Below are 27,111 nucleotides of genomic sequence, written 5' to 3'. Positions count from 1 at the left end.
CCCGTTTGATCCCCGGTACCAAGCCCCTAACAGAATACTAAGTTTAATTAAAAGTACCATTACTTGGAATAACACTGAGAAAATATATTCTGTTATTCAAAAACCTTTTCTACACATGTAGCATATGTCAATTTTAAATGAAGTATAATTTGCATATTTTACAACCCACTATTCCAATCGCCCTACCCCATTTCATACATTATAGCACTAATATTTTTATTCTCTTATTATTTGACCAGCTACTTTTATCGTTATTACATAACAGAATGTGCTTATTTATATTTTCCCACATAATCTTGGTTCTCTGTGCCATTTTGCTTATTTCCTTTTTCTAGGCTCAGCTTTCTTCTTTGAAATGAAATATATCTTTCAAAATTCTATCAATAAATATCCATTACTGGAAGAACCTTAGGTTGTATGAAAGGTTTATTTATCTTCATTCTCGAATGACAGATTAAGTGGATTTAGAATTCTAGGTTGGTTTATTTTTCTTTCAGCACTTCCAAGACATTGTTTCATAAAGCTCAGCTACTACACCTTGTTCAATAATTCTCTGGTAAGCTACTACACCTAATCAGCTTATTTGTTCTTTTTACTATTAATTGAACCACAAGGTTTAAAGGAGGCAGGGATGCAAGACATCCTGCTCCTGCTCCAGTCCTTACTCCAGAAATAAGGGAGACATGAACATAAACCAGATATTTTCAACTGACCATCCAAGTCTGTGAGAGCTAAAACATAGATGAGGGGATATACAAAATAAATGTTTTTTTAAATATCATGAATGTTTAATTTTTAAAAATTTTATTATAGTAAAATATACACTGCCATTCATCTCCCTCAAATTACTCCTCTCATTTTGAATACATTTCTCCCATCATTTTTGCCACTTTCTGAAGCAGTCTGGCAGTCTTGTGTCGTTTAGCTGCACTGTTGTTGCTGCCTCAATGCCCTGAATCAATTCAAAACACTGACCTTTCATGGTCATTTGGATATTGGGGAAGAGCCAGAAGTAGCCCAGTGCCAGATGTGGTAAATAAAGTGGTGGACAAACTGTAATGTTCTTATAAGCCTACTTTTTGTTGGATGGCACATGGCAGTGGCATTCACTGTACTACTTTTCATCATACACACACACCCACACACGGACTTTCAGAACTGCTTCAGAAAGTGGTAAGAACATGGAGTAAGTGTGTCTGAAGCAAAGGCTGGTATTTTTAGGAGGATTAATGCCACTATGTCTTTTACTATAATAAAAAATTTTTTAAATTAAAACATTCATCATATATTTATTACCCCCTGTATATTTGGATAGCTGTAAAGAAAATAAACCATAGGGTTAAGCACTCAATCACTAAAAGTGGCCACTGAAAAGGTTCAAAAAAGGAACTCCAGTCACCACTCCAGTCTCTCCTCTCCTTACTAGGTAGTGGGGGCGGGGGGGGGGGGAGAAAAGGCACATACTGAAGGCTTCAGTGGGAGAGTGATTCCTCAGGCCTCCACCAGGCCCAATGGAGGGGTGTGGCCTGTAGATGGATTTGCCCTTCCTCTTTCAGCACTAACTCTACAGATGGAATTTGGATGAGGTCTGATAATTCAATTTACAGTTGTACCAATCCCCTCAAACCTCCACTCCATTCCTGCTTCAGGGGCAGACAAGTTTCCCCAGCACCCTTCTACGAGCTTCCTCCCTCTCAGGATTTTGTTCCATCTTCAAATTATCATTCTGAGTCCTCACTTCTACGAGCTTCCTCCCTCTCAGGATTTTGCTCCATCTTCAAATTATCATTCTGAGTCCTCACTTCGGCAGCACATATACAAATTATCACTACAAGACTGTCCGATCTCACAGTTCCACAAAAATCTCCTTTCACAAACCTTCATCACTTTTATTCTAACCCTCAAATAGAAGCTATATGCTCTGTCCATAAAATTACAACCCTGTTCACCAAGACTCAAGTTCACAGCAGCAGAGTTATTGTATCCTTGGTTATCTCTCAAAACATGTACTTCCCAGAATTCTGTAGACAGCCAAAAGAAGTCAAACTACCTGAGGCAAGATGACTTAAGGTAGTACTTTTTATTTAGTATTTAACTTCAGGGTATTTTAGTTCATTATCAAATCAATTATTCTCTGCACCAAAACTCCCAACAGCATCTCAGTATTTTGTTTTGAGTCCTTTCTAACTCTTTTAGAGATATCTGGGCCTGGCATAGTGGTGCACACCTGTTACCTCAGCACTTGGGAGGCTGAGGTAGGAAGATCACCACAAATTGGAGGCCAGACTGGACTACATAGTGAGTTCAAGGCCAGCCTGAACTACATAGCAAGACCCTGTCTCATGAAAAGATATTTGCATGAAGGAGTGGGGGTGGAGGTGGTGTCCTCACAATGTGCCCAAACTGGTCCCCAGGTTCCTAGGCTCAAGTGATCCTCTTGGCTCAGCCTCCTAAGTAGCTGTGACTGTAAGTGTAAATGGTGTCCATCTTAAAATATACATACTGTAGTTGTTCAATTCAGTATCACTTTTATCTGGAACCTGATTTTATCAAAGATTTTGTATGCTGACATTTATTTATAGTTGTTTCTTCTTCCTGTGATTTATAGTACTACACAATAGGTTATGTTAAACTGTGATTTGTCTGTTAGAATCCCATCTATTCTCAGTTGTGGGTTATGTATAACCCTGTACATAGGCTCTGGGCTTATTTAGGCCTGGTGCTCAGGGATATTATTAGTCCTGGCCATGACTCCTTGCAGTGGGTTTAAATCTGAATCTCATACATGTGTGACTACATGTCCTTGATTATGAATTCTCAGGGTAAACTTCTTCAACTGACTTTGAAATGTTTCCTTCTCTTCCCAGTCTCAGAAACTGAATTTTTCTCTAGTCTGTTCTTTCATTAAAGTTGTACCTCTTCAAGGAAAATGACTTCATTAGATCTTAGTTCTAATTTCTGCTGGGGCTTAAGATCTCATTTATCATGAGACAGACAATAAAACCATGCCTCTTAGTCAACAAGATTAGTAACTGTCATAGAAAAGCCCTAGGGTTCATTCAGTTTGCCCACACTGAGAAAAAGAAGTTTCTTCTTAGATTTTAGACCCTGGAGTTACCCTTATACATTGCAAGCTCAGCTATTCATTTGAAAGGATAGTTTTCTATATAGTTTTAATAAGTTTCAAAGTATCTGGTGTTTCATCAGCTTATCTGGTTTTCCATTACAAACAATAGGGATTCTCCATATATACTTTTTTTTCCTTTGAGACAGGGTCTCACTATGTAGTCCAGGCTGAACTTGAACTCACTATGTAGCCCAGGCTAACCTCAGACTTGTGGTGATCCTCCTGCTTCAGCCTCCCGAGCACTAGAATTATAGATGTGTGCCACTATGCCCAACCATATATACATTTTAAAATATCTTGTTTACCATACTTTTTTTTTTAAGGATAGGGTCTTGATACGTAGTTTAGGCTAGACTTAAACTCACTATGTAACCCAGGCTGATCTTTTAAGTATATGTACTACTGAAGAGAGCATCCTAGGCTGGACTTGAGCTCCGGTAAGTCACCTCAGCCTCTCACATATTACTAAACTTTCACATATTACTAAACCTTCTGAACCTTAGTTTGGTTGAATTAAGAAAAGGTATTTTAAGAAACTGTGAGAATCTAATCCAATGTTAAAAATAATTAAAATAATAATCCTATGAGCCAAGTGAATTATTATTTTACCTCCTATAAAGTGATATTTTAAACACTTTAACATATAATCTATTTTCTTGCTAAGGACTCTTTTGTAACATGCAACATTCCTCTTAGTTTTAGCAATTATCATACATACTTCTAAGTGTTTGCTTAAATTCTAACAAAGGTGTGGGTGGGTGCCCTGTAACAGACAAGTTATAATGAAGGCTCCTGCTATCTAGATCTTACAGTGTAAGAGGAAGAGGCATGATCTTACTAAGTACAATAAAAGGGATAAAACAGGATGCTTTAAGAACATCAAAAAAGATTCAACTCTGTGAGTCTGTCCAAGATAGAGTTAGCATTGTAAGAGAAGTGCCTATATCAGTGGGTCACTCTAAGGATTGAGTTCATGCTTATAGGTCAAGTCAACATACTTCTTAAAATGCATAAGACTAAAAGAACCGGTGTTTACCAAAAACAAAATGCTAGCTAAGGGCAAGCTTAGAAATGCAGGGTACAGACTGGAGACAAAGGGACTCAAAACTGTAGCAAAGAACCGTGAGATTTAAATTTATCTATATACCCATAGTTTAAAACTACGGGAAAATATATACAGTAGGCCACTGTAGCTGAACCTTGGGGTATATATAAGATAATACAGCATACTTAACAGTAATAGCTTATATATAAATTATATGAATACAATCACTTTATACAAATGGGAAGTGAACTTTAAGTCTGAATAATATATAGCTTTCACAAAATCTTTACATAATTAAAAGACATACTGCATTTCAATTGTGAAATGTCTTCTCTCAGCTGGGATATATACTTTAGCCAGAAATTTACTAGATATGAAATAAGACTGCAGTGTAAGTCATTTCCTATTGTTAACTTACAACAGTCTGCTTAAAGACTGTTTCTGTCATACTTGCAATTCCAAGTTTTCAAAGATGTTTTAAAGTGTACAAAACTTATAAATTTGTCTGCTGAAAAGGTAATTTACTTACATTTTTCTCTTTTGCTCCTATCCTGTTTTAAACTATCCCATCTCTTCTGGATTCCTGCAATAATAACCTTAAACTAAATTATCTCTACACATCTACTTTTACCCTTGAACAGTCTGTTGTCCATTCTGCCCATATTATAGCCAGAATATTTTTTTAATGACCATGTGCATAAATTCTAAAATATGCCTATTTAAATCTTAGAAAAACCATTTTCCATATTTTTCACAACTATGAAATCAGAATGTGACACACAATTGGGGTTCTAGTGTAATCCTGTTAAAAACCCTTCAATAGCTTTCTACAGCCTTTGGAATAAAAGTGCACATCATTGTGATCTATGAGGTCCTCTATGTGGTCCTTGTCTGATTCTTCACCCTCATTTCTTGATGCGCTAATTTTTCCATTCTCAAATACCTCATGCTCCTTCCTTACCTCAGGTTCTTTCTACATGTTTTTCCATGTCTATCACCCTTTTCTCTTGAGTTAATGCCCAGTCATTCAGTTCAACCAGATGGAGTCCGCTCCCTGAGGACACCTTCCCTGATAGCTCCTCATTCTAAGTTAAATCATGACCTCCTCCACTCAATTTATACTTTTTATGAGCTATGTACAGTACAAACCTCTTTCTTAGCATTGAATAACAAGCAACATTGAGTTTTATCCTAAAAGACTAAGGCTTCAAAAGCTTTATTGTGACAAGGCAGTAACAAAATGACTTTTCAATGTTCTATCTTTACCACATGACAACTTAGCATGCTGTCCTGTTCAATATCTATTCGTTGAATAAATCCATGAATATGTTTTTCTCTTCCCCTCCAAAGTTTGTGTGTGTGTATACACACACACACGCATGCACATCATCCTTAACAAGAAGTTAAATATTTCTCCAAGAATAAAAGAAACTTCTATGACTTAATAAAAAGGTGAAAATTGAATCTTTAAATCTCAGTAAGTCTAACAACCCATGACCAACTTGCAAAGATCACAACCAAAATTTTTATTTTTAAGAATAATTTATGAAAGTGCTTTGTAAAAAAGCTGCCAACTACTATATACAATACAGTATAAATAAAGAGGAAAAGAGAACAGTGGGCTTCTTCCTTATCAGAAATCTACAACTAATTTTCCTTGAGAATAGTGAATGTCAATCCAACAGTTCATGGCAACATTAAGATCACCTGATTTCTAACTTTGCCTGAAAGTAACCTATGGATGATTTACGTTTTTCATGTAGGTTTTTATCCTTTCTATAGATGAATTATTTTAAAAGGCTTAAGAGCTTTGTTTAAATTTTTGCTGTTTATTTTTGTTGTTCTTTTGCAGTATTGGTGATCAAACCCAGAACCTTATACATACTAGGTAGGCAAGCACTCTACCGCTGAGCTACATCCCCTGCTCTAAATGTCAAAAATTAGAAATACAGTTGTATCAGAACAGAAAATTATTAATAAGTAGAGGAAAAATCCAACCAAATAATTTTAGGTTTCTTTCAATAATTTGTCAACTTGTTCCTAACTAAATCTTTTTTTTAAAATCTAAGAATAGTCCATAAGGTTTCTCAGAGTAGTACATAACTTTATTCCCAAAAAACCTTCTATGACAACATAAAGTATATCAAAGCTATCACAAGCACACAGACCAACAAGAATGGCTGGGTTTTTGAATTAATATGTGTTAAGTGTTTGCTATTTACTAACTAGTTGCTTTGAGCGTCTAGGTAATCTTACTTTGTTTTACAGATGAACATACTCAGAAAAATTCAGTATTGCCCTGAAATTCACAAGCTTCTGAAATCATTTCTTCTCAGAAGATCCATGTTAATACAGTATTTCTGTATTAACTAGAGATTACTGAAAAGGACTGGTAGTTTTCCATATTATAGCTGATGGACAAATAAAAGGAATCTATGTGGTTTAAATATTACCAACCATTAACTACCATGAATACAATGATAAATTTAAAAATAATCAAAAGAAAAAAAAATCAAAAGATAGTAAAACTTTCTTTTACTTAATTTTCATATCTGTTAAATATTGGTACAATGTACTTCTTTATATATGTATCTTGCCATGTTATTGGAAGTGTCTTGTCATATAAATTCACAGTAGTAAAACTGCAAGTTCAAAAAGTTTGGTTTGCACACCTCTGATTTTAATAGAGCCTAACAAACTAGCACCTAAGAAGGCTATAGAAACTCATATTTCACCAGGGACGGTGGCGCACACCTATGATCCCAGCACATGGGAGGCTGAGGCAAGAGGATGGCTGTGAGTTCAAGGTCAGCCTGAACTACATAGCAAAACCCTGTCTCAAAAGAAAAGAAAAAAAAAAAGTAAAAGAAAAGAAGAGAGAAAGAAAAAGGGGGGGGGAGGGGAGGATTTCCACCAACAATGGCTAAAGGACCATTTCCCCATGTTCTCCTTACCAATTTTAGGTATTGATCTTTTTAATTTTTGATAATGTGAAAGCTAAAAATAACCACTCTTGCTTTTTAGAAACTTTCTCCAGCACTAAGAGCTGATTACAGCTAACTCATTCTATTCATTTCTTTCCACCTACATTAAATTGTTTTGACAGGCTAAATGAACAAACCAAAGAGCACTGTCACATGACCTCCAATAAGATGTACATTTTCAGACTGCTAGGGAGTGGGGAGCCAGTCAACAACTAGAACAATTGTCTGTCTCAGTACCATCCAAACAACAGCACATAGTATATTATTTGCTGATGTAATTTCTTCTTGAATGAGAAACACAGTGCTAATGTTTGGTACAATTTGCACATCTTTAGCCCTTGTTTTTAAGAAATTATTTCATCTTAAACATTCTCTAACAGACATCTTCTCTCTTTATCTTCATATTTCAGTATTTTCTAAAGTATCGATCCTACCCTTTCCTACTGCTTATTTTATTTGTCTCAGAGGCAAACCTTCCATATCAATACTGAGACTAAAGGAATGAAATTGGTTTTCATTAATTAAACTTAAAATTTTCGTTTTATAAGCTGATAAGTGTACTCCAAAGGGATCCGGTCCTAAAGGTTTTTTAACTTGTATAATATTTCATTTTTAGCTATATTCCAAGTTTTACCGTTAAATTAAGACCACACATAAGTCTAGATATCAAAATATGGGTGGAGAAGTATCTGGAATTTCTTGATTAAAATATTTTAGGTCAATATTAGAGTCCTCCTTTCTTATCACTTTCCACACTGCACTGACTTAGCAAAGACCTGAGCAACTACTCCACTTTTTTTTTTTAACAGTAATACTAATTGATATTTCGTATTAGGATGTAGAAATAAAAACTTGTCTTCAGGCACGGATACAGCAATTTGGAACAATGCTTCTCAACACAGTATAGATTTCAGTTACTACTGACAAAAAAACAAAACTTAAAAAAGAATCCGTCATATTTTAAAATATTTTAAATATTATATAAATAACCAAGTTTGGCATATTTCTCATAGGCCTACATAGTATAACAGCAATTCAAAGATGACTGAAATACTAGCTAAAGGTAATTTATTTTTTTAAATTTTAAAATAATACTTTTAATTAGAGAATATTGTTAGAATAATACAGATGTAGTTAGACACTAGGATAACTGGGACCGATACCGTAAGGAAAACTGCTCTATAGACTTACTTGTTCATTCCCTCTCCACAACCATAGGAAATAGGTGCAGAGTGTTTGGGGTTTGTGCAGAAGCAGCCAGGGGGGTAATTTATTCTTGAAAACTCCTGAAGTAGGGACTAAAGGCCTAGGAAGTTGGGAAAATTACTAGAAGCAAAATAATTCTCCTGCAAAAACTCTTTAACTGCTACTGGACATTGTGGGGTATGCATGCTGTACTCTAGAGGCTGAGGCAGGAGGACTGCCATGATTTCAAGGCCAGCTGGGGCTACATAGTGAGTTCAAGGCTAGCCTGGACTATATAGTGAGACCTTGTTTCAAACAACAACAACAACAAAACTCTTAACTGCTAAACAAAAAGACTGGTGTGCCTTTAAAGGTGTTTTCAAATACAGTATGAAAATCATTCCTGAATTTTTTTGTGGCCACATCTACAGATTAAACTCCTAGAACAGATTTGTTTTTATGACCTTCCAATCTGGTACCCTTAGAGATGAACCTGGGTCTATCCGATAAAGAGTCTACATTAGAGAAATTTTTCTCTACAGGTAAAAAATATGATAATGTGCTTCTCATGGAATTTCTTAAGAATTGCTCTGAAAAAAAAGACCACTAAGAGGCGGGGTTGCAGTTCAAAAAAAGAACCTGTTTTTTTTTAACTCCTCCATTGGTTCCTTTTTCCTGCTATGGCTTGTCTTTATTTGTACTTCATTTATCCATACAAAGTTTCTGTTTAAAGCAACATGAAGGAAAATATATTTATAATAAAGATAGGAGTGTTTTCTCAAATCAGATGTGTACTAATTTATAGGTTCTACTGATTAAACATTCTCCACTTAACCCCCAGTCTGGGCCACAAATACGTAAATTTGAGGCCTAAGAGAGTCTATTCTCTCCTATCTTTGGGAAGGGGGCACAAAAACCACACAGAATTCCAAAAGATCTACAACTTGGGATATATAGGTTAACGCTAAAAGTGCAGCAGACATGTACAATAGATGAACCACAAAAAGGAAACATTTCTATTAGAAAATGACCAACTATTTTCACTAAATGCCTTAGAGTATCTATTACATAGCAAAACTCAAAACAATACCTAGCCTGTCACTTAAATTTGAAGCTTTTTCCCCTAAAATACATGAGATCAATTTGAGTGTGAAGGCAATTAACTTCAGCTATTTTAGGTATGGCCTTATGCTGTACTGAAAAATCCAAAAGAAAGCAACCAGACTGACAAAGGGAGCTAAAGAGAAGGTGAATGTAGATGAGGATAAAGGTGGAAAAATTCTTGCTCATTATAGGAAGAAAATGTTATAGTTCAGACTGCTCTGCAGCAGATAGAGGGAAAATAAATACTTCCTTAAGTTCTTTTGAGTGGTCATCAAAGGGGAGACTAACAAAATATAACTGAAAAACTCAAATGGAGTCATAAGCACTGAACATTTAGTGGGTCATCTTACAAGAAACTGCCACTATAAGCAAATGTGGTACTGCACATCACAAAGACAAGCATCTCTAAGAATTCACTGAGCCTGTTATCCAAAATTTGTTTTATTTTGTTCAGGAAAGAAATCAAGAAAATAAGCCTAGTATATAAAACACAATGTAAGTTTGACCATGCACTCCCTATTCATATTAACTTTAAATACAGAATTTATATATCACCTTTTTTGTAGATCTTATCTTCATCAGCTCAATCTTAATCTCTTTCCTTCTTTTCCATACTACTTGCTTGGGAATAAACATTTCAAATTTATAGAGAGCCAGCCCAGAAAAAGAGTAAGACTTTAAGGTTCAAGAACAAGGAAAATGGTCGAATTTCAACAAAAAATGAAACCTGCCTTAACAAGAGTTGAGACTAGACCCTTGACATCTTGATTCCTGGCAAGATCTGACCTTTTAATGTAATATTTTATTAATTTTGGAATTCAAATTAATATTTACAAATGTCTACTAGAAATTTTATAACAAAAGATTCAATATATCTCAATCCTATAAAATTTCTTCCAAAAATCATCTTATCTACTTCAATTTTCTTAATTTATCTTTGTCTTCCCAAAGAATCTCTACAATTCCAGTAGTCCCCATATCTCTCATCTTTTCCATTTCTGGGAACTGGTAAAAATCACAACTCTCTCACATTAAAATTACCATTGTCTGATTACTCTTTCACACTTCAACCTACTCTTTAGGTAGCAGATATTCCCAAGAAACTATTTTCACACCATCACCCCTGCTCAAAAATAATGGATGTGGAAGTAACCAATTCTGCTAAGTATAATAATCTCTGAAGGAACTTGTTAAATAAAGATTCTAGGGGCCGGGGATTTAGCTCAGTGGTTCCGGCACTTGCCTCACAAGTGCCAGGTCCTGAGTTAGATCCCTGGTACCAAAAAAAAAAAAAAAAGATTCTAGGATGCTACCCTCACTTCAGTGAATTAATCTTCAGGAAAAGAGTCTTCTTATGACCAGCAAGTCTGGGAAACAGTATTATATCAAATCCAAATTTCAAACCCACTTGAATCCACTTCCTTTTTCAACACTCTCCCAAATAACCCACCAGACAAGAACAACTCCTGCATTTATCTGCCATGCTCATTGCTTCTCTTGAACTTCTTTTTCTAAAATAATTGCCATGAGTCTTAATTTCTTTCTCAGAAAATAGAAACATCTTTCTTAAGGATAACTTTGTCTAACATACAAAGTGTAATAGACAAATACAGTGAATGCTTAAATTTAAAAAAATTTATTACAGTAAAAAACATATTGCCACTAATTTTCCTCAAAATACATCCCCTACTTTCAAACACATGGTATCCCATAGTTCTTGGCACTTTGTGAAGCTGTTCTGGAAGTCCGCATTCATAAGTAATGTCTTTAGTTGCACTGTCATGGCTGTTTTGATGTCCTGAATCAATTCAAAACATTTACCTTTCATGATCATTTTGACTTTGAGACAGAGCCGGAAGTCTCATGGTGCCAGATTTGGTGAATGGATATAGACCCACCATAATGTTTTATAAGTCTCACTTTCCATTGGATGTCACTTGGCAGCAGCATTCACTGTATTTTTGATCACACCTCATAAAGGCAATCAGGAAAAGAGGTCTTCTAGAACTGCTTCAAAAAGTGTAAAAAATAATGGGATAAGTGTGTTCAAAGTGAGGGTTAGTATTCTGAAGAAGATTAATGGCAATGTGTGTTTCATTGTAATTTTTAAAAATTTAAACACTCACCATATAGATCTCTCTCTCTCTCTCTCTCTCTCTCTCTCTCTCTCTCTATATATATATATATATGTACCAGGGCTCGAACTCGGAACCTTGCACTTGTGAGGCAGGTGGCGGAACCACTGAGCTAAATCCCCAGCCCTTCACCATATATTTTGATCATACCTCCTACTGTATATAAGTATGCTTTAAAAACTGCAAAAAAATTACAGGAATTAACATTATATTTATGGTGGCTATTCCATTGACAATGATTTATTCTCCCATATACATTTCCTGAATACAATTCACATTTTGACATTTTTACATTGCAGTGAAATAAGTCATCAGAATTTAGCATTTTCTTAACTTGGGACTATTAGTTTCTAATTTAGACAATTAAAGTTAATATATGTGCTGGGAGTGGTGGTACACGTCTGTATTTCCAGTAATTTGGGAGGCTGAAACAAGAGGATCTGAAGTTCAGGCCCAGCCTGGGCAACTCACCAACTCAGTGAGATCCCGTTTCAAAATAAAAAATAAAAAGGGCCAGGGATGTAGCTCTGCATGAGGGCCTTGGGTTTGATCCCCAGGACTGCAATTGATTAATGAATGTATGTTTTGGCTTATCCAATTGACCAAAAGAATTCACCAGACAGAGTTTGGTGTCTGAATTAATCTAGGAAAATGATAACCTGGGGGCAATTTCAGTATATTATTAATTTTGTTAATAAATTCATTTTGGCTAGAGAAAGGTTGGCACATACTTAACAATGTCACCATATTTTGCTAGTCATCTATTTGCTTTGAATTCCTTTGGTAGATGAAGATAAAATTTCTGAAGATATAATTTGTAACTAAAAAACATATTCTTATAAGACTGATACTTATAAAGTAAGACTGCAACAATTTGGGTCAGATTGTCAAAAACATTTTAACTTTTTTTTTGGTACCCAAGATCAAACTTAGCACCTTGCACTTGCGAGGCCACTAAGCTAAATCCCTGGCCCCGATTATCAAAAACACTAATTTGAAAATATATTTTGTATTAGCTTTCTCATCTCTGGGACAAAATACCAGAGAGCCACAACTTAAACAAGGAAACGTTTAATTTGGCTAAGTTTCAGAGGATTCAGTCCATGGTCAGCTTGCTCTAAAGCAGAGTTGTCATGGTGGAGGGTATGGTGGGGCAGAGACACTAAGTTCACATGGCTGATGAATGTCATTATACTGTATACCTAAAATGTACCAATTATTAGAATGAATAACTGATAATGTAAAATAGGAAGAAAAGGTCCAAAGGGGTAGGGGTAGTGGGAGGGGCAGGGGAAAGGAAAGAAGGGAAAGGAAAAAATGATGAGAAATGGAAAAAATGGAAATAAAGTCTTTGTAAATAGGGAAGGGTGGAGGGCGTGAAGGGAGGGCTAGGGATGGGGAAAAAATAAGAACCAAGATGCATTATATAAAGGTACAATTCCCAATGAGAAATGAATTTGTGTTGTATACCTACAATGTACCAATAAAAGAATTTAATACAAAAAAAAAGCAGAGCAGGGGAAACAGTGCCAGAGAGGAAGGGGTCAGGGATCAGATTTTGACTCAAGGCCATGACTCCGTGATCCATCCAAAAGTGTGCTTTATCAATGCTTCGGGCAGCTCCCAAGCCAATCAAGTTGACAGCAAGGCTGAACCATCACAGATTTTGATTTTATAGTTATTGAAAAAAGTAAAGTATTCCTAAGAATGCATATAAACTGGAATCCTTATGCACTCCTGGGATTGTAAAGTGGTGCTGCTGATATGGAAAAGAATACAACTGTTTCTTAAAAATTAAGCATGGAATTATTGTATGGTCCAGCACTTTCACTTCTAAGTATAAGCTCAAAAGAAGTGAAAGCAACAACTCAAAACCGATACTTAAACACCAATGATGAAGGCAGTAGTATTCACAATGAACTATGGAAACAAGTGTCCATGATCAGATGAAGAGTAAACGAAATATTTATGCACAACAAAATATTTAGCATTAAAAAGAAATAAAATTCTGACATACTTGCTAAAATACAGATGAATCTTGAGAACATTATGCCAAGTAAAATAAGCCAGATACAAAAAGACAAATATTGTATGATTCTACCTGTGTGAAGTACATACAATAGACAAATTTATAAAAACAAAATAGAAAAGAGGTTACCAGAGACTAGGGTAAGGGGACAATGAGGTGTCAAGTGTTTGTCTTAGTTACTTTTCTCTCACTGAGAATATCTGACACCCACAACTCTACGGAGATTTATTTTCAGTCCATAGTCTCTGCTGGCTCCAAGGCAGGGTGACATGGCAGAGGAGAAACAGCTCACGATGTGGCAGCAGGAAGCAAAGAGCAATCAAAGGGAGGAGGAAATGAAAGATACCCCTCCAGCCCATGCCCCTAATGACACACCTCCCCTGACCAGGCTTAAACTCCCAACATTACATTTAATTACAAGCTCATCAGTGGAATAATCCACTGATGAGTAAATCTACTGATGAGTATCACACATCCATGATCTAATCACCTCCAAAAGGCCCCACATATGAATGCAGGACAAAAATCAAGACAAACCGAAACAAGAAAACCAGAAAATAGTACAAAAGGAACAATGTGCATCCTAGCTGACTCAGATTAATATGTGTAACACTTGATCTTCACACTTAAAAGAAAATTTTAAAACAAAGAAGTCACTATGTTTAATATTAATCATCCTGATAATCTAAAATGTAAATAATAGAGGTTAGACAGAATTGAAGGAATGAGGATAGAATCATCTTGATCTTATAAAACATAGAAATTATTTGGTGGAACAATAAATAAGGTTGAAAGTGAAATCAACTAAATTCTGATAATTTATATAACACCACTAGGATACTTTTATTATCCTGTCTTTATGGCTATATTTTTAAATCCATTTTTCTCTCAAAATAAATCTTGTTATAAAACTTTAATGTTAAAAGGAAATTTTAGCTGGGGATTTAGCTCAGTGGTTTCACCGCCTGCTGCACAAGTGCAAGGACCTGAGTTCGATCCCCGGTACCACAAAAAAAAAAAGGAAATTTTGACACTAACCTGATACTTGCATGATACAGAAGGTAATCATAAAAATGGAAAATGATACTGAAGATTAATCTAAAGATGAGAGTAACACCCTTAAAAAGTCAAATGTCGGGGTGCAAAGGTGGTACACACCTGTAATCCCAGCACTCAGGAGTCAGAGGCAGGAGGATCTAAAATTCAAGGCCAGCCTGGACTACTTGGTGAGACACTGTCTCAAAAACAAAGGGGAGGGCCCAGGATTTAGCTCAGTGGTGCCACCGCCTGCTTCGCAAACACAAGGTCCTGAGTTTTATCCCTGGTACCAAAAAATAAGGAGGGAGGGGATCAACTGTATAGTGAAGGGTAAATAAGACAGTCACACTTAAGTATGAAACAATCAGTATTACAAGAACATGGAAGTACAACCAAAAAAGAAAAAGGTTTTAGAGAAAAATATTTTTAAATGAGTGTGAATTTATTAGACATCCAAAAAGATGAAAAACAGCTTGTGTACAGACAACTTCAAAATAAAAAGGTTGGGAACAGTTTAAACATGTAATTCAAAAAAGGATATGGTAGGAAAGAAGGATGAATAAACATTACTAATATCCTGGAAAACTTCCTACCACAATAAAGAAATTAAAATTTATTTTATAGAAAATAGGGCACCACTGAATATTTAAAAAGAAGAGATCAGTTTTGCATCTTCCTAAAGTCATACTGGAACTGGTGTGGAAAACACATTTGAGCAGTGTAATTAGACTCAAGGAAAGTAAGTTTGGCTGACTATTGCATAGAAGAGGCACACTTAAGACAAGGTGATTGATTAGAAATGGAAAATGAAGAAGACAGAAAGGAGGAAACCACATCTAAGTTGAGTGTCAGAATTTGTTTCATTTTGATTTTTAGAAAAGGAAAAAAATGGAAGCTGGGAGATTTCTTGAAATAGATCAATCCATAATCATAAAGAAATTTGTTATCTCAAACGGATAATTTGATTTCAATTTCAGACTTCAAATATTATTAGGAAGTCTGAATACACCCTTTCATAATCTCTCCTATTCTTTCCTTTCCAATTACCAAGATTCCCTACTTCATAAACGAGAGTACATTATGTCCTACTTTTTCTAGTTTCTAGAATTCAGAAAAATGTACAACAAAAATAGCACAAAAGATAGGATGGAAGAACTGAAAACCTACTATTGTTAAGATCCTTATATTAGTGTTAAAAGTATAGAATATTTTTGAAAGTTAGGTTCTGATTAATTTGAAATGTGTATTACAAACTCTAAAGCAACCACTAACAATATTAAAAATGAAATATATATTAAGCCAACGGTGGAGTTAAAATAGAACTGTTAAATTAAGACCAAGGAAGAAAGAGACTACCCTAATCTGGCCCCTAGATGAGTTCAATAACACCTTGATGGAGCCTGTGGAGACCATGAAGTGGAGGCACCCAGGTGATACAGCTACATTTATTCTGAGCCAGGGAACAAGGTGAAGAAAGATGATGTATTTCAGGTAAGAATTTCAGCCCAAACGGCCTGCCCAAGAGGGTTACTTCTACCCCAAGCCCCTGACCTTCTACCAGGACAAGAAAGTATGGTCTGTTAAATTTTCACTAAGAACCAGAACAATCATAGCAAGACTGCTCATATCAGAATTGTGCTGGGCACTGAACCGGAGGCCCTGGAGCACACTGAACAAGTGCTGTATCACTGAGCTAGCTCCACAGCCCAGTCATTTCCTCTTTTATAACCAAAGATGTATATATTATTTGAACAGCTTTGACCACATCCTCTGACAATGACACTACTCCTTAGCAGCTGCCTTGGCCCATGAACCCATATCTGAAAAGGGCCTAAGTGCCTGGACTCACTGGCCACACCTGATTTACCTTTATCCCCAAAGTAATGCTCTATCACCTTCCATGTGCTGCCCACCATTTTCTGCCACTCCATCTTCAATTTCTGATCTTTGTGAGTGATGTCTGTTGATAAGAATTCCAGTATGTATAGCCTGGAGACATCTAAGTGATATCAACCTAGATCAAAAGGAAGAATTAGGAGTCTTCTTTGAAGTTAGTAAGAATCATCAGACGCTCATAAGCAGCTATTCACCTGGAGCTCTACTTCCACTTAAGTTTACATTAACACATTTAAGTGCTCCACGGCCTTGTGGGGGTACAGGCTACCACCCTGGACAGCCAGCTAGCTATATATGAATAGGGCTGGAAGAGTTCAGAGAAGGTGAATCAGTGTGCTCTGGGATCCACCCTCTAAGACTGTTTTCCAGCTGGAATCACAGAAAAGTGCTAAAGAGGAAAAAAAAAAAATGTTCCTGATATTCCCGAAATCCTTAAAAGTGGTGGAATTTTGCAGTGCTGAATGTAGCTCAGTGGTGCCACACCTGCCTGACAAGTGCAAGGTCCTGAGTTTGATCCCTCGTGGTGGTGGGGGGGGGCGGGGGGGAGGGAGATAAAGTACCTAAGAAGTTTGCCCAAAAGATGCTTTGAAAGGGAAGGAGGAAGTTTACTCACGAAAAAGCTAAGCACTATTATAAGGAATACAGATAGTGTAGAACTGAAAGTTGAGTGTCTAGATGGCAAGAAAAGCTTGTAGTTGCAGAGCCCAAACTGGTGTTTTTCATCAGGATCAGAGACATCAGCGATCTGAGCACAAAGGTTCAAAAGGTGTAGCAGCTACTTTGTCTTTGCCAGATTTTTGATACCTTTGTTAAGCTCAACAAGGCTTCAATTAAAATGATGAGGATTATGGAGTCATATTTTGCATGAGGATACCCAAACCTAATGTCAGTAGATCAACTAATCTATAAGCATGGTTATGGCAAAATCGTTAGGAAATGAACTGCCTTGACAGGTAACACTTTGCTCCACCTCTTGGAAAAATGTGGCATCTTCTACATGGAAGATCTGACTCATGAGAACTATACTGTTTTAAAATGCAGCAAAGAAGAAAATAACTTCCTCTGACCCTTTAATTTATCTTCTCCATGAGGTGGAAAAAAGAACAAGACCATTCATTTTGTAGGAGGTAGAGATGCTGACAACAGGGCAGACCAGATCAACAAGCTTATTTTTGGTCAATTAATAAATAGTGACTGTCCTCAAAATGGAAACAAATCTACCATCTTAGCACATTTCATGTTATAATATTGCTAACTCTAGTTACATTGCTGTACATTAAATCTCCAGAACTTATTCATCCTGCATAACTGAAACTTTGTATCCCTTAACCAACACTCCTTCTTTTTAAGCTGGAATAATATTCAATTGTGTGAATATTCAATTGTGTGAATATGCTATATTTTATTTACCCACTTACTTATCCATTATTGATATTTGAGTTGTTTCTTTCCTACTGTGAATGGTACTATTATGCATGTGATTGTGCAAATATGTCCTTTCAAATGATTCTTTTAGATATATAACCAGAAGTGGGGTTGCTAGAAATATGGTAGTTCTATTTTTAATTTGTTGAGGAACCGCCATACTTTTTTTTCTCAGTGATTGTGCCATTTTACAATTCCCCCAACACAGGAGGCTTGGGGGGCAGGGGGAGGTGGTAAAATAAAATTTATTTTAAAAAATCAGTTCTTGCTGAGAAGTTAAAAAAAATAAAATTCCTCCAACAGTTCACCAGGGCTCTAATTTTTCTATGTCCTCACCATTTGCTATTTTTTTTATAATACCTTGCTATTTTTTTAGTACCCATCCTAACTGGTAGGAGGAAACACCTCACTGTAGTTCCGATTTGGATTTTTCTGATTAGTGATGTTGAACATCTCTTCATAGGCTATACTGTCCATTTGTACATAATCTTTGGAGAAATTTCTAGTATAAAGTTCTTTGCCTATTTTTTATATTATTATGAAGTCGTGTTGTGTCCACTCCCACCCACCTTGCATTGTGGGGAAGAAAAGACAAAAGCAGGAAAATTTTTTAAAGTGGAACAAAGATAGCTGGGCATGGTGGCACATGCCTGTAATACTAACTACTGGGGAGGCTGAGACATGAAGATGGCAAATTCAAGACCACCCTAGGCAGCTTAGTTAGACCCTGCTTCACAATAAAACACAATTAAAAAAAAAAAGTTTAAAGGGTTGGGCACACAACTCAGTGGTAGAATGCTTGCCTAGCATGCTTTGAGGTCCTGACTTTATCCCCAGTACCACTGATAGCAACAGTATAAGTAATCTTGTTCACATATAATGGCCTTATTATAAGGGAATACTATGAAAGACTGTATGGCAACAGATTAGGGAACCTAAATGAAACCGAACATTCCCAAAAGACACAAATTATAGAAACTGACTCAAGATGAAATAGGAAATGTGGATAAACTTTATAAAAAGTAAAAAATACCAAATTAGTAATTCTTAAAATCTTCCCATAATCGGGCCAGGGATTTAGCTCAGTGCACCAAGCCTGCCTTGCAAGCTCAAGGTCCTGAGTTCAATCCCTGGTACCAAAAAAAAAACCTTCCCATAATGAAAAGCCCTTCCAGATCCAGATGGCTTCACTGATGAATTCTATCAATTAATATCAATTCTTCACAAATTCTTCCAAAAAACAGGAGAGGAATATTATGAGGCCAAGTGTTAATCTAATACTAAAACCAGATAGAAGAAATCTCAAGAAAACTAAACACTGCTGGATGTGGTGGTATATGCCTGTAATCCCAGTACCCAGGAGGGTTAGGCAGGAGGATCACTGCAAGCTCATGGCTAGCCTGGGCTACATAGGGAGATCCGGTCTCAAAGAAAAGAGGTGGCGGGGGGGGGGGGGGGCACCAAAAACCAACATTCCTCATGAACACAGACACAAAAATCCTTATCAAAATACAAGCAATCCAACCTAGCAACAAATTAAAAGAATTATTTCCATGGCTACATGGGATTTTTTGTCAGGAATGCAAAACTGGTTAAACATCTGAAAATCAATGTAATATACCACACAGGGCAAGGATATAAAATTTAGTGGGACAGAATGTGTCTAGCATGCATGGGTCCAGTCCCAAGCACTGCAGGAGGGACAGTGGGAGGGAATGGCCAAATTCAACAACCTAGCCAGGCATGATGACACATGCCTGTAATCCCAGCACTCCAGAGGCTGAGGCAGGGGACCGCAAATCAAGGCCAGCCAGGGCTACATAGCAAGACCCTATTTCAAAAAAAGGGAAAATAATAATTTTTTAAACACTATGTATTTAAAAATGCTGAGGGGAAAACAAATCACAATCATTAGAAAAATGAGGCCAAAAAAGTGTTGATGAGCACTTGATTTGGAGAAACTAGAATTTTCATTCACTGCTGGCAGATGTAAACTGGTACATACACTCCAGACCTAGTGGTAGATACCTGAAAGTAGTTCCTCAAAAGATTCAAAAGACTTACTATAGTTAATATACAACCCAACAATTCCATTCTTCAGTAACTGTCAGAAATTAAAATATATGTTCATTTTAAAAGTTTGTAATTTGTGTTTCTCCACCAAAAAGTGGAGAAACAACACAAGCATCAATCAACTAATGGATCAATACAATATGGTATTATCCCTACAATAAAATATTATTCAACCATAAAAAAGAATGAAGTTCTGATACTGTTATAACATAGGTGAACCCTGAAAACATGCTAAGTGAAGAGAAGCTCGTCACAAAAGACCATATATTACATGGATCGTTTATATAAAATGCTCAGAATAGGACAAATCTAGAAACAAAATGGGGTAGCGGTTACCCACAGATGGAGGGGTTGGCGGAAAAGGGGATCTTGAGTTGGGTTCTATGGTTTTATGTCTAGAAGTCCCCACAAAAACCTCATGCGCTTCTAGCTGGGGGTTTGGAGATGTGACTGGATCATGGTGGCATGATATCCATCAGTGAACTAGTGCGCTGAAGAGTGGACTGATGGAAAGTGAAGCCTGGTTAGAAGAGGTGGGTCACTAGGGGTGTGGCCTGGAAGGGTGTATCTCTCCTGCCCTTGATTTCTCTCTACTTCCTGCTACCATGCCCTGAGCTGTTTCTCCTCTCCCATGGCCCTCTGCCATGCTGTGCTGTCTTGGAGCAAGTCAACTATAAACTGAAACCTCCACAAACTGCGCACCAAAATAAATCTTTCCTCCTCAGAGTTGTGGGTGTCGGGTACTGGGTCCCAACAAAAAGAAAAGTAACTAAGGAAGGGGGTGAAAATTTATCATTATGATGGCTGTACAACAGGGTGTATTTTTTAAACCACTGAATTGTACAAACAGATAAACTCTGTAATGTAAGAATTATCTCATTACATATATTTCCAAATACAAATGGCAATTTAACAAAATTATATAAATCATAAATCTGCCATATTTAGTCAAACCTATGGTAGCCGGGCATGCTGGTGCAAGCCTGTAATCCCAGCACTTGGGAGGCTGAGGCAGGAGGATTGCCTCAAATTCAAGGCCAGCCTGGGCCAATAGTTCAAAGCCAGCTTGAACTACATAATGAGACTCTGCCTCAAAAAAACAAAAACAAAACAAAACTCTATGGTCCTAATCTCATGTTCTGTCTTGATGCCAGACAAAAACATATATTGAGAAAAAATGGCCCATTACTTAAGACTCTGGAGATACTTTGAAAACTATACTATTATCCAACAATTCTCTATTTCCACAATCATTTAAAAAAATTTGTTATCAGCCTCTGTTTTTATTTTATTCAAGAAGATGATAAAGAAGAGCCTTGGCTTTGTTAGTAATAGTAGTTACCCTGTTTTAGTTTACTGAGGCCATGTATACTCTCATTCGCATCGCAATAATCCTAAAATACAGGTGCTTCATTTTACAAGTGAAGAAAAGAGCCTTCCCCACCTGCAGTACAACTGAATCCGAGAGTTCATGCTTGCCAGCAAGTACTCCATCACTAAGCAACATCTCTAGCTGGAAAACAGCCTTAATAGTATATGAATTTAAATTTTGTCTTTTGTCCTCAGAATTCACTACACCGGATAAGAGCTCCATGAATAAAAGGGATTAAAAGCTCATAAAAGTTATTAATTTTTTAAATGTGAGAATATATTTGTAAATGCATGAAGACCTGGAAGCACACATAAATATATATAGTTTCCTCTGGGCAAAGGAGTAAAAGCAGGAGGGTAGAGGCAAGAAAGAACTTTCAAGTTCTGCTATTAATATATATGGTTTAATCTCAAACAATATGTGTTCTTTTCTTTTTTTTTTTTTGGTACCAGGGATCAAACTTGGGTCCTTGCACTTGCGCATCAGGCAGCAAAACCACTGAGCTAAATCCCTGGCCCGACAATATGTGTTCTTAATCTGTGCTGCTTTTCTTACAAGAATAACAATATTACAAAAATGGAAAAGTATATTAATTAGAAATACAGTGAACCCTTGATTTATGAACTCAATTTGTTCACCCGGACTGGTTATAACTCAAGTTGGTTTTAAGTCAACATTATTTTTCCCATAAGAAATAATGGAAATACCCATAATCCGTTCCGAACCTCCCACAGCACCCTTAACTAACCTTTTCATACTAAAAAGTGTTGTATAATGTGAGTAATTTACCAGAAACACCAATAATTTTCTTATTTATTCACCAAAAAGTTATAAAATGTGCCTAGTTTATCAGAAACAACAATTTCATACTGTACTCACCATTCGAGCTGACATCTTTTGCTTTCAGGAAGGGAGGATGAAATGGAAGGTGGTTACTCTTTGGAAGGTGAGTCCCCTTCCATAAGAACATCAAGAATCTGGCTCTCTGGTGTCCTTTCTCTCCTGGGGAGAGTCTGCAGTCCACTACGACCTGCTTCTGGCTCATTAGGTCTCAAACCTTTTCAGAACTAAAATCTGGTCTAAGGTTATTTCTTTATTTTCTTTAATACTGTTCCGTAGTATGACATAACATTGTCATTAAGCAAATAAATGCAATGATGGGCTTTTTCTCTGTGTGGATGGGTCTATTCTACAAATGTTTGTAGCTCTGTCCATTTTTTTAGGATTTCCTTGATTTCAGAAGAACTTTGCTGCACTGACTGTTGATACTCCTTCTCCTCTTCAGAAAGCTCTTCAGCTGCTATTCTCTGTTGCTCAGCCACAAGTTGCAGAAGTTTCCCTGTAGACAATTCCTCTGAGTGTTCTTCCACCAGCTCTTCAGCATCACCACTATCTACCTGCAAGCCTAGGGACTCTGCTATAGAGACAGTGTCATCAACCACAGGGTCACACTGAAGGCTCAGGCTCCTCTACACAGTCTTCAAAGTCTCTCTCCTGTATAATTTTAGGCCATACTTTCTTTCAGGCAGACCTCAGTGTCCTTGGACAGACATTGGCCCAGGATTTCTCAATCAACCCCATACAGGAAAGACCAGCCTTCAGGTTATAACTCAAGACTTTGGTCATAAATTAAAAGTAAAATTGGGTTGTAACCCAAGTTGTTTGTATGTGGGGCCAGTTCTAACTCAAGGGTTCACTGTAATACACATATTAACTGAATTTCTTTGCCAACCTCCTTTACCTTTAGACCTTTGTTATTCCTCAGCTCATACATTACTTCTCTCTCCCCTTTTGTGTAGCTAATTTCTTCCTCCAGAAAACTTTTGAGGAGTAGGATGCGGGAGTAGCAATGTTTTGGTACTACCAAGATAATTAAGAATGTTCCTATCCCTAGGCCTAGGAGGGGAAGAAAGGCAGGCAAGACCAAGTGTTTGTACTGAGAAACCCTATTATTCCCCTTTTCTGTTATAGGCCCTCCCCTCTACTGATCTTGGGAAACATAAACCTGCTATTCACAGACTAGAGATGTAAATGTGGGCTTATGATCACTCTTGTATTACCGTATGTATAAAAATTTAAAAAGGCAAATATCATCCTCCAATTTAAGATTAGAATTGGAGAGAAAATTGTTAAATGACATAACAATCATATTAATGATTAACGTTAATACTTTCAGTATAATATCTGATGCTAAGTAAGCTGTAAGCACAGACAATTTTATCTGCTCTTTTCAGTATCTTTCACAAAGTAAATTATTAACAAATACCTGATGAAATAAATTGGCTTTCCAGAGCAGGGTGTGGCGGTCCACACAAATAATCCCACCACTTATGAAGTTGAGCAGGAGGATCCCAAATTTGACAGAAATCTTACAGAAAAAAACGAAACCAAGTGTGGTGGTGCACTCTGGTAATACTAGCACTCTCAGAGGCTGAACCAGAAGGATAGCAAGTTCAAGCCTAGTTCAAGCCAAGTTCAAGTGACTTAGCCTCTTCCAGGTCCTGTCTCAAAAAAATGAAAAAGGGTTGGGGATATAGCTAATACAAAAGCCTTGGGTTCAATCCCCAGTACTGCAAAAAAAGATAAGGAAATTAAACCATAGGTCTAGGAGAACCAACATACATGTAACAGGACCTCGAAAAGTAAGAAGAGAAAATAGAGGAAGAAAAAAAGTGGAAGGAAAATTTTCAAAATTGGTAAGTGAAATTTCAGACACTAACAGCAACAATGAATACAGACCCACACCTAGGCATATGTCATTGTGAAATTTCAAAACATGGAGGTCAACAAGAGAAATCTGAAAACTTACTAGAAGGGAGATGGGGGAGGAACAGGTTACAGGGTGCAAAGAAATCTAAAAGTGCTGCATGAGTGATGGCATATGCCTATAATCCCAGCTACATGGTAGCTGAGACAGGAGGATTTCAAGTTCCAGACTAGCCTGGGGAACTTAATTAAGATTCTGTCTCAAAATTTAAAAGGGGCTAGGGATGTATCTCAGTAACAGAATGTTTGCCTAGTATGTGGGAGGCCCTGGGTTCAATCCCTAGTACAGACTTTAACAGCAATACTGAAAGCTGAAAGAAAATAAAGTAATGCTTTTAAAATTATGAAGAAATTATTTACAATCCTGAATTCGGTATCCAAACTACCCATTAAGAAAGGGAGGAAAGGGGCCAGGGATTTAGCTCAGTGGTTTCGCTGCCTGCTCCGCAAGCGCAAGGACCCGAGTTCGATCCCTGGTACCAGAAAAAAAAAAGAAAGGGAGGAAAGAAAGGTAAAAAAAGCAATTTTCAGACGTTGAAGATTTCAAAATATATTTTTATCTCCAAAATGCCATTTCAAAAAACTACTAAGGCATACTTTCAAAAATAAGGAAGAAGATTCAAAAGAGAAGGAAATGGCATTATGGAAGATCAGTCAGAGAAAACTGAAATTGCCAAAATGAGCGTAAAGGGAGATCTCTAACCTAAGCAATAACTTAAAAAGCAACCAGTACAAACTGGTAAAGGTCAGAAATCTCTAAAAGACAACTATAAAATAGAAGAGCATCTTTAAGTTTTAATACAGTGACAGGAGATTTAAGCAACTGGAGAAAGAATTCAGGAAATAGAGATCTTTGTGATAGTTTCATGAATGTATACATGTATGGTTTATTACACGTAAATCTACCTTAATACAACTATATTTTAAATAAAGAGGAATATCATTAACACAAATATCTGTTGTAACTGTTAAATTAAATATTATTTTTAAAAGATGCTTACAATCCAATGAAGGAGGGATGAGGGAGCAGGCATGGTGGCAACACACCTGTACTGCCTGCTACTCCAGAGGCTGATGCAGGAAAATAACAAGTTTGACCTCAGCCCAGGCAACTTAGCAAGACCCTGTCTCAAAACAATAAAAACATTCAGATATGTAGCTTAGTGGTAGAGGACTTGCCTAGCATGCACAAGGCTCTGGATTCACACAAAAACCCACACCCACATACACACAACACACACACACACACACACACACACACACGGTATATACCAGATGAAATTTCATCAAAATATTGCCCATATTAATTTTTGGATGATGGCAACACAGGTAGTTTTTCTTTGCATCTCTGGATCTTCTAAACTGTGTATGAATAAGTATTCAAATTCTAACCATGAAAACCTTTAAGCCAGGCATGGTGGTACATGCCTGTAATCCCAGCACTCTGGGAAGCTGAAACAGAAGGAATCACAAATTCAAGCCCAGCCTGGGGCATTTAGCAATTTGGTTGTGTCAAAATTTAAAAATTTTTAAAAGGGGATAGAGATGTTGCTCAATGCGAAGGACCTGGGTTCAATCCCTAGTACAAGTGGTGGAGGTGGAGTCTTTTGCAACCTGAAACTGAGGTAAGAAAGAAAACTTGAAGAGAATCAGACTTCATCTATGTATGCCTGCAAGTATAGTCTCACTATTGATGGTAAAATAAAACACTCAAAACCAACATCTTGAGCAGGTACACTGCTCAAGAACAATTTTAACAAGAGGCATTCAGAAGTAAAACACTGAAATACTCAAGTATTTGGCTAATGGTAGTCATTAGCCAAATGTCATTATTAAGTATTTCACTGAATGTTTCTGGTGTGAACTGAGATGTAATATGTAAAACAGGAATTGGATTTTGAAGATTTAATAGAAAAAAAAAGAATATACATTATCTTTATAGTTTTTATATTGATTACATGTTGAAATGATATCTAGATATGCTGGGATATGAAATATATACTATCAAAATTATTTCCACCTGTTTTTAAAAATGTGACTATCAGAAAAATTTAAACTACATATGTGACCCATGTATGCTGGCCCATTCCTATAATCCTAGCACTCTGGGAAGCTGAGGTAAGAGAATTCCAAGTTCAAGCCCAAGCTAGGCAAGTGACTTTGTGAGAACCTGTCTCAAAATAAAAATTTAAAAATAAAGGTGGCGGGCTGGGGATTTAGCTCAGTGCGGTTCCAGTGCCTGCCTCGCAAGCGCAAGGTCCCAAGTTCGACCCTCGGTACCAAAAAATAAATAAAAATAAAAATAAATAAAAATAAAGGTGGCTAGGAATGTAGCTCAGTGCAAAAAGCCTTGGATTCAATCACTAGTACTGCAAAAAATAAATAAGAAAATAAACTACATGTGTGGTACACATATTTCTATTAGTGCTGATCCAGGGCAATATTTACTTAACTAATTTGAGATTCATACAATTAAAATAAACCTATCATTACAACTTTATTTCCATTACTTTCTCCTTAGATTTCAATTATATTTCTGAATTCTAATTAATTTCATAGACTTAGGAACCCTAGAGTGATATATTCAATGACATACAACTAAGTGCTCTACTCAGATACATCCTCAGTGACTATTCCAACAAATAGTTCCATTGGTTTTCCCATCTATAAAATAGAAATGACAGGGCTGGGGATTTAGCTCAGTAGTTTTGCCGCCTGCCTCCAAGCGCAAGGACCCAAGTTCGATCCCTGGTACCAAAAAAAAAAAAAAAAAGAAGAAAGAAATGACATATAGGATGGTTATAAAAGGGTTACTGAGTGAACTACATGAAATAATATACAACACAACAAAGTGGCACTATTATAGACTTGCTACATTAAATAGCTACATAACTATGTCTACAGTACTTTCTCTCAAAATCTGATTCAAATT

At 36.6% G+C, this 27,111-nt stretch overlaps 1 protein-coding gene and 1 pseudogene across 25 annotated transcripts in view; one reads left to right on the top strand and one right to left on the bottom strand.

Annotated features, from left to right (window-relative positions):
• Positions 1–27,111, bottom strand: part of Wnk1 (WNK lysine deficient protein kinase 1) — a 135,276-nt gene that overhangs the window by 81,263 nt on the left and 26,902 nt on the right. The gene's annotated exons all lie outside the window — the stretch shown is intronic.
• On the top strand, positions 17,103–18,181 carry LOC147830211 (large ribosomal subunit protein uL30 pseudogene; annotated as a pseudogene).

Source organism: Heterocephalus glaber, unplaced genomic scaffold, assembly GCF_053883595.1.
Source record: "Heterocephalus glaber isolate CG9 unplaced genomic scaffold, H.glaber_assembly_v1.0 deba00000281, whole genome shotgun sequence".
NCBI lineage: Eukaryota > Metazoa > Chordata > Mammalia > Rodentia > Bathyergidae > Heterocephalus > Heterocephalus glaber.
This window is presented reverse-complemented; position numbering and strand designations above follow the sequence as displayed.